Source organism: Gossypium hirsutum, chromosome D13 (assembly GCF_007990345.1).
Source record: "Gossypium hirsutum isolate 1008001.06 chromosome D13, Gossypium_hirsutum_v2.1, whole genome shotgun sequence".
Classification (NCBI taxonomy): domain Eukaryota; kingdom Viridiplantae; phylum Streptophyta; class Magnoliopsida; order Malvales; family Malvaceae; genus Gossypium; species Gossypium hirsutum.
This window is the reverse complement of record NC_053449.1, coordinates 54,782,730-54,789,943: the sequence shown is the minus strand read 5'-3', so window position 1 is coordinate 54,789,943 and position 7,214 is coordinate 54,782,730. Positions and strand designations below refer to the sequence as shown.

General features: G+C 31.2%; 1 long non-coding RNA gene across 1 annotated transcript; it reads right to left on the bottom strand.

Annotated features, from left to right (window-relative positions):
* Window positions 1–6,223: 6,223 nt before the first annotated feature.
* LOC107940183 (uncharacterized) lies at window positions 6,224–6,969 on the bottom strand. The gene is made up of 2 exons (XR_001695383.2): window positions 6,836–6,969; window positions 6,224–6,461 (listed from the first exon to the last, which is right to left on the bottom strand). It is a non-coding gene; the product is annotated as an uncharacterized lncRNA (long non-coding RNA).
* Between the last annotated feature and the right edge of the window lie 245 nt (window positions 6,970–7,214).

Here is a 7,214-nt window from a genome sequence, read left to right as displayed (position 1 = left end):
TGATATCACTGTTGGATCGCTGGCACCCCTATGACGCAGCGGAAAAATAATAATTCGGTGATCCCAACTACGGATCCATGTGTGAGGAACGAATCGGGGTGAAAAGGTTGCGAAAGTACCTAATGTTTATTCAAAGTAGACAGCAACGCCTCAACAACAAGTAGTCTAATTTGCTATCGAATCAAGCCGCAATCTAGAGTGATCCCGACCTCTACCTAATCCACCCAGTTGACTACGAACAGAAGAAATCCCCAAAATAGTTTTGAAAGTGATTTTTCTTTTACGGCTGCTGGACTCAAATAAAGAAAAATGGGATTCTTATATATCTCTTTTTAGGGATTTTAGGAATTAAATAAATATAATAATATTTTAAACCAAAAATTATAATTACATTAATTATAATATAATTTTGGTAAACTATATATTTATTGAATTCATATGCTAACCAAATTCATGTCCTCATTATGCGTACAACAACCTTGTACATAATGTGTTGGAAATTTGATTACCGAATTAAATTAATTCTATAATTAATTTAATTCAAGTGACACCCAAAAACAATACCAACTATGGTTTATTCCGTTCATTTCAACTATAGGGTGTGACCCTGTAGGTTCCTGTAACGTTAGCAGTAATACTAGAACGATTCCAATGTTACAAACAATGAGTGGCATTTAGCAAAGCATCATTGCTACCTAAGTCACAAGAGATCATTATTCGACATAACCTTTTTATGATTAACCTTTTATGCAATAATCCTTAAATCTTTTATCTCTGGATTGGACACAAGTCATGGAATAGTCACACTTGCATAGTCCATTCCATGTTCCTTGATATCTTAAGCAGACTACGATATACAAATAAGTATGACATCTCATATCAACTTATTTGAGCATGGCCATGCATTTCTAGTCTCACTTAATCAAATGGCCTAAGGAATTACTCTCATTATGTAGGAAGGGCTTATTCTATATCGACCAACCATATCCCTCTACATCGATTGTGGTATATCCAACATCAGCCTTTATAGAACAACTAGTTACGGTGTACGTTTGACTGTATCAAAATATACTACTCACGATGTTGGGATTATGATGATCTCAAGTCTGAGGATCATATACATATTAATCACTATGAGTAATGTCGTGACAATTACATAATAATCCAAGAAACATACTCATAATGGGTCAGTCCAATATGTTGTTCTCTAACACACATATTCATCCATCGATTCTGACATTCCATATCAATGACAACCCTTTATCATCAATCAACTGCATGTTAGTCTTAATGCATTATCGTTGTCCTATCCAACAATAATACTTGACTAAGGATCTTTTAAGAATAATCATATTATTCTCAGGACATTATTATAAAACAGTTTATTTATACACACAGAAAAGAAACTGAAACAATAATGGTAATGCCTTATATTAATAAACATGATAAATCAAATATGTTATTACAACCATCTCATGATTGATCTTTGGGTATACTCTAACAGTATGTATGTATTATATATAATAATGTTATATAATGTATAATGCATATTTTGTCTTGATTTGGTTGATTGGTTGAACTATATTGGTATATAAATGTGTTTATGTGCAGGTTGATAGTGTATGAGTGGGAAAAGTGGCCTTAAATGGCCTATTTTCGTCCACACGGGTGTGTGGTCTCGCCGTGTGTGACACATGGCTTGGCACATGGGCGTGTGGTTTGGTCGTGTGTCCTTTGCACCTTACAATTGAGAAACAGAATGCTCAGAATTGAGCACGTGGGCAGAGTCACGGGCGGTGAGGCACATGGCCTAGAAACACGGCCGTGTGAAACCTACACCTATTTTTTAAAATTAAACAAGGCTTAGCAACACAGACGTGTGATCCTAATTTCTTCATAGGTTGCAAGTCAGAGAGTTACACGAGTTAGGGACACGGGTGTGTGAACCCACACGGCCTGACCACATGGGCGTGTCCTTTACCATGCAGGCGTATGACTCATATAGGTGAGGAAAATTTTAAAATTTTGCGAAAAATTTTCCTCAGATTTCGATTTAGTCCCGAATCGATTTTAATGCATGTTTTGGGCCTTGCGGGTCCATTTAAGGGATGTTATGACTAATCTCGAAAAATGAATAGTGATTAACTTGATTTATTTGAAAATGTTTTGTAAACTCCGGTAATGCCTTGAAACCCTATTTTGGCGACAGATATGGGTTAGGGTGTTATAAAGGGTATTTAAAAGGCTAATTTGAAAGGATTTTAGAAATCGTTTTATTTAAAAACAAATTATTAGATCTAAATCGTAATATATTAAAATGTTGGAAAACACTATTTCATAAGGTTGAAAATAGTATAGTAGAGTAATATGTATAAATATTGTTTAGGAGGATTCGTTAAAACATCATGCATCTCTTCATAAAACCATCATCATTTAATTAGTTCACAGGCCACCTACTATTTCCATAATTTGTCCAATTTTATTTTTCATGCATACTAAACTCATGATTAATGTCTAAGTCACATATAAAACACATAAGACTTACCTTAAGAACCTTTGGCTCTTCAACCTGCACTTAAATGTTAGTCGAACAATTACTCATAACATTTATCAAGCATTCATAATCTACCATGCAATCATCTATTTGAAGTAATAATAAAAGGTCTAAATCAAACCAATTAAAGAATCCACAATGTCCAATTACAAACCATTAACAATTCAAAGTCTAAAACCCTCTAGATTAGTCCCACGTTGCCTTCCTTATTAAGTTGGAAACACATCAAACATACTTAAGGTAAATTGCCTTGTTTTGGATCACTTGGTAGCTCAATTTTCCTCCTCGTTTTAGCTATATCCTTGCATTGTTAAACATAAAAGAGTGTGATCTTTTTCAAGCTCAGTGAGTGCTCAAAGATTTCCATAAGTAATCACAACATCTAAAGTTAAAAGAAAGCATACTATTACAAGTAATCGTGGTAAGCAATCAAGCATAACTCATATCATTCACATTGATATGTTGGCATAATGTGATCATGAAACATATATACAAAATATATTACATTGGATAATCGGATTTCCAAATATGACCAACATAATGTGTAGTATAAAGCTATCACCCACCAAACACAACTAATAATAGCCTCCAACATATCCACTTAAACATGTATACTTACTATTTTATACACACTTTCACATGTCATACAACTCATGTTCATATCACATATTCAATTCTCATATCATATTCAATCATAAACACATAACATTTTCATTGTCATATCAATATACATCACATAATATATCACATTTAAGCAACATTTGCAAATTATCATTAATTAAGTAGAAACACTTACTCATGGAACTTAGTATAGGTGATTAGGCTACCTAAGATCCCCTAGTATAGGTGATTAGGCTACCTAAGATCCCCTTTAACACTTTGATTTGTACATAATTGTAGCACACCAAACCACTCACCTTGCAACCTTGACTTTAATACTTTAATGGCAAAAGCTCAAGTAAGCCTTTGTTTGTCTTTGTCCTCACTTGTAAAACCTCCCAACCGACACTTTGTATTTACATTAAATAAATTTCAAACACATTATAAACAAACTAAAACACTTTTAAATCATATAAAAAATGCAGACCACAACTCATCTATCATACTTACCAAAAACTAGCTAGTTTTGCCGAAAATATGATTTCACCACTCAAATCTAGTTTCTAAACCTTAATTTTAATTCCAAACATCCTAAATATCATCCAATTACATATTTAAACCATAAATTTTATCCAAGTACAATGATCTAATTTTTCTGGAAAAATCAAGCTTATGTGATCTTTAAAAAGGGGAAAACATTCAATTTGCTTAAATTTCTTATGGATTTGTTAAATTAAGATCAAATACCTTTTAATTAGATCAAAATGAGTTATAAATCACTTTAAAACCAAAGCTTAGCCAAGAAATATGAGATCTACCATTTTGAAGTAAAAAATCAACTTAAAATCAAGTGATATATTGATATCTTGATTAAATCATTTAAATCTCAAATTGAAATAATAGATCACTTAGTTTAATCATAAAAAGTTAGAATCTCAACTCAATTTTACAAAATCGATAAGCTATGGAGCTAATTCGAGCCAAAATGTGTGAATATCTCTTGAGGATTTTAAGGATGAAAACATGAGCGTGTTCTTCAAAATTGAAAAGAGATTTTGTGAGCTTAGGAATGAAAAAGGGTTAACTTATTTCGGAAGAAAAACTTTGATTTGGTGTTTGGCAAATTTGAAGAAGATGAATAATGGAAGGGAAGATGAAGACAATAGGCACCAAATTTTTTAAAATTGGGTCATTGTCCATTGGTCCTGATTTTTCAATTAAAGTCAATTTCAAAATTATTTTCAAATCCAATCTCATTTTTAAATTCCGGTTTAACTAAATTAATTCTCAAACGCTCAATTTTAATTTCTTAACCTAAAATTATTAATTCTAATTATTTTAATATTTTATTTAATTAATTCCTAATTATTTTAATGATTTAACTCAATTATATTTTCGATTCACTAACCCTCGATTTACTATCTCGATTCTACTAACCCGATTTTTGGGATGTGACAATTATAGTATTCCTAAAAATGTTAGAATTTTGATTTAGTCGTTTGAAAACCATAAAAATATAAATCAATACAAAAATAAAATTACACTTTAACTCTCATAAAAATATATAATTTAATCTTAACTTTTTTTCATTTTGCCCTTAATTCATACAATCATTTCTTCCCTTTTGTAACATAAAAAAAATTATTCATAATTATTATATGGGCAACAAGATATTTGATTAACTAATTAAGAGTAATAGATGTGAGTTTATTGGTGGGATTTTGACATTATTAAAGATTTGATGTAGCACATCAAAATGAAAATATGGAAAAGAAAGGGGGATTGGATTTAAAAAGAAAGGCAAGGGTAGGAACAGATATTTAGATAATAAAGTGGCATTTCAACTATATGAATTTTTGTAAAATTGTTAAGAGGTTTTAAAATTATATTATGCATGTTTAATATCATATTGCATCTTGGGATGATTTTTTTAGATGAATATATACATGCATGATATGAAGTTTTCAAATGATAATCTAACCTAATTTGAGTCCTAAAAATGTTTAGAAAAGTTATGGAATGATTGATGATAATTTAGACTTGGTTTTAAATGTTTCAAACATGTTTTGGATAATCTTCCCTCAGTGTCACGATATTAGAAATCAATATCATGGCATCAGATGACATTGGAGTCATTCTGCCCTCAATGTCGTGACACCACGAGTCAGTGTCGTGATATCAAAAATCAATATCGCAACATTGGATTCATTCTGCCTCAATGTTGTGACATTGAAGCCTTCTATCCTTAGTGTCGCGATACCCATTTTCTAGTGTCGCAACGTTGACCATTTTTTGACTAGAATAAGTCCCAAATGATCCCTCTTTGTAACCAAACTTTAAAAGGAGCCTAGAAATGACTTAATTAGCTTCAAATGTGTCTATTTATGTTAAAAAAAAGTTTTGAAATTTATGTTCGTGTTAAATAGTCTTAGTGTCTAAATGTAACATCTTTTACTTAGGATGTATATCGATTCATTCCAAATCAGGTGTGTTTCAAATTCATAATTTAAAATTCATTCGATAATTTTTTAAAAATAAGCAGTTTCAGTCATTTTCATTTTAATATTCTTAAACTAGTTGCTTACCGGAACGATGTTGTATGGTTAGGTTAAAATAAATTTGTATAAATTTTAATTAAAAATATTAAAACTAATAAGTAATATTATAGTAGAATATTGAGAAGATGTTAATTTAAGGGTGGGCAATCCTGAAATGGAGAGCTTGAAACCCGACGGAGGAAATTATGGAGAATAAAAAGGTTAATGGGTCAGTTACTGCATGCTTCGATATCCTCAAGAGTGATGGGAGACCCAACAATGTAATAAAAAAGTGGTTAACTCTTGATCAAGGTCGGAAGTAGAGGCTTTGCTCTGCCCCCTTTTCAAAGGGGAAATTATTGCTTTATTCTTTTCAAATTAATCTATAAGAATCTTAAATTAATGCAATTTGGCTTCCTTGCATTGATATAATTTAATCTCAACCCTCTTAAAAAGTTTTCCACTTTACTCGTGTAATCATCTCTTCCCTTCCATAATTATGATATGGACAACAAGATATTTGGCTAAGTAATTAAGAGCAATAGAAGAGATGTGAGTTTTATTGGTGGGATTTTGGCACATCAAACATTAATAAATAAAAGAAGAAAGGCAAGGGTAGGAGCATAAGCAACCGCCCCTAAAATAAACTCCGGTGGCTTCATCTCCATGGCGTGTCTTACATAAACTCGAGCAATCTGGTATTTTCCAACTTGGCAATTTTATTTCTTCAGTGCAGGTGTGTCCAGTTTCCGTCGCTACCACCTCTTTTCCTGTTTCCCATTATTTCCACCTTATTTGATTCAATATTTAAAACACTACATATTCTTACTTTTATCCAATTGTTTCCAGCTAGAAAGAAATTTCAAAATCATATCTAAATAAAAATTGAGAATACATTATAAAACATAAGAGCAAGAATCAATTTGTAAAATTCCTTTTTTTTACAACACAATCTTGAACTCACACGCATTCCTTTAGATTGATTCAACCATTTTGAAAGTACGATAAACACCTTTAATTAAGAAACCAAATGTTAAAGAGTTATTTTTTGGGGTTTAATTAAGTTTACAATATTGAAGAGAAGCTGTGCTTTGGTTGAGTAACTGAAAATGAATGAGAAAATATAAAGAATAACGAATTTTACCTGCAGAGAAAAGAAGAACCAACATGAAAACTAGAGCAGAAACTTGGGAATTTTTCATGCTTTCTTTTTCTTTTTCTTCTTCTCTTTCTCTTTCTTTTTTGTTTAATGGAAGGGAAGATGCAATTCTCCTAAATTTATAGTGGAACTAGTTGGAAATTTTCTTCAATTTTTTTTTTAATTTGCTTTAATTGGCAAGAAATCTCGTGTCTGCAATTATTACCATAAAAGCAAATATTTTAATATTTTGAGAGTGTTTCCTAACAAGTACAAAAGTATCATGTAAAATTAATCTCAGAGTCGGATTGAAATATTTTTATTGTTAAAAATTTATGTAGTTGGTGAAATAATTACCTCATACTAATGTATAGGAATTAGTTTT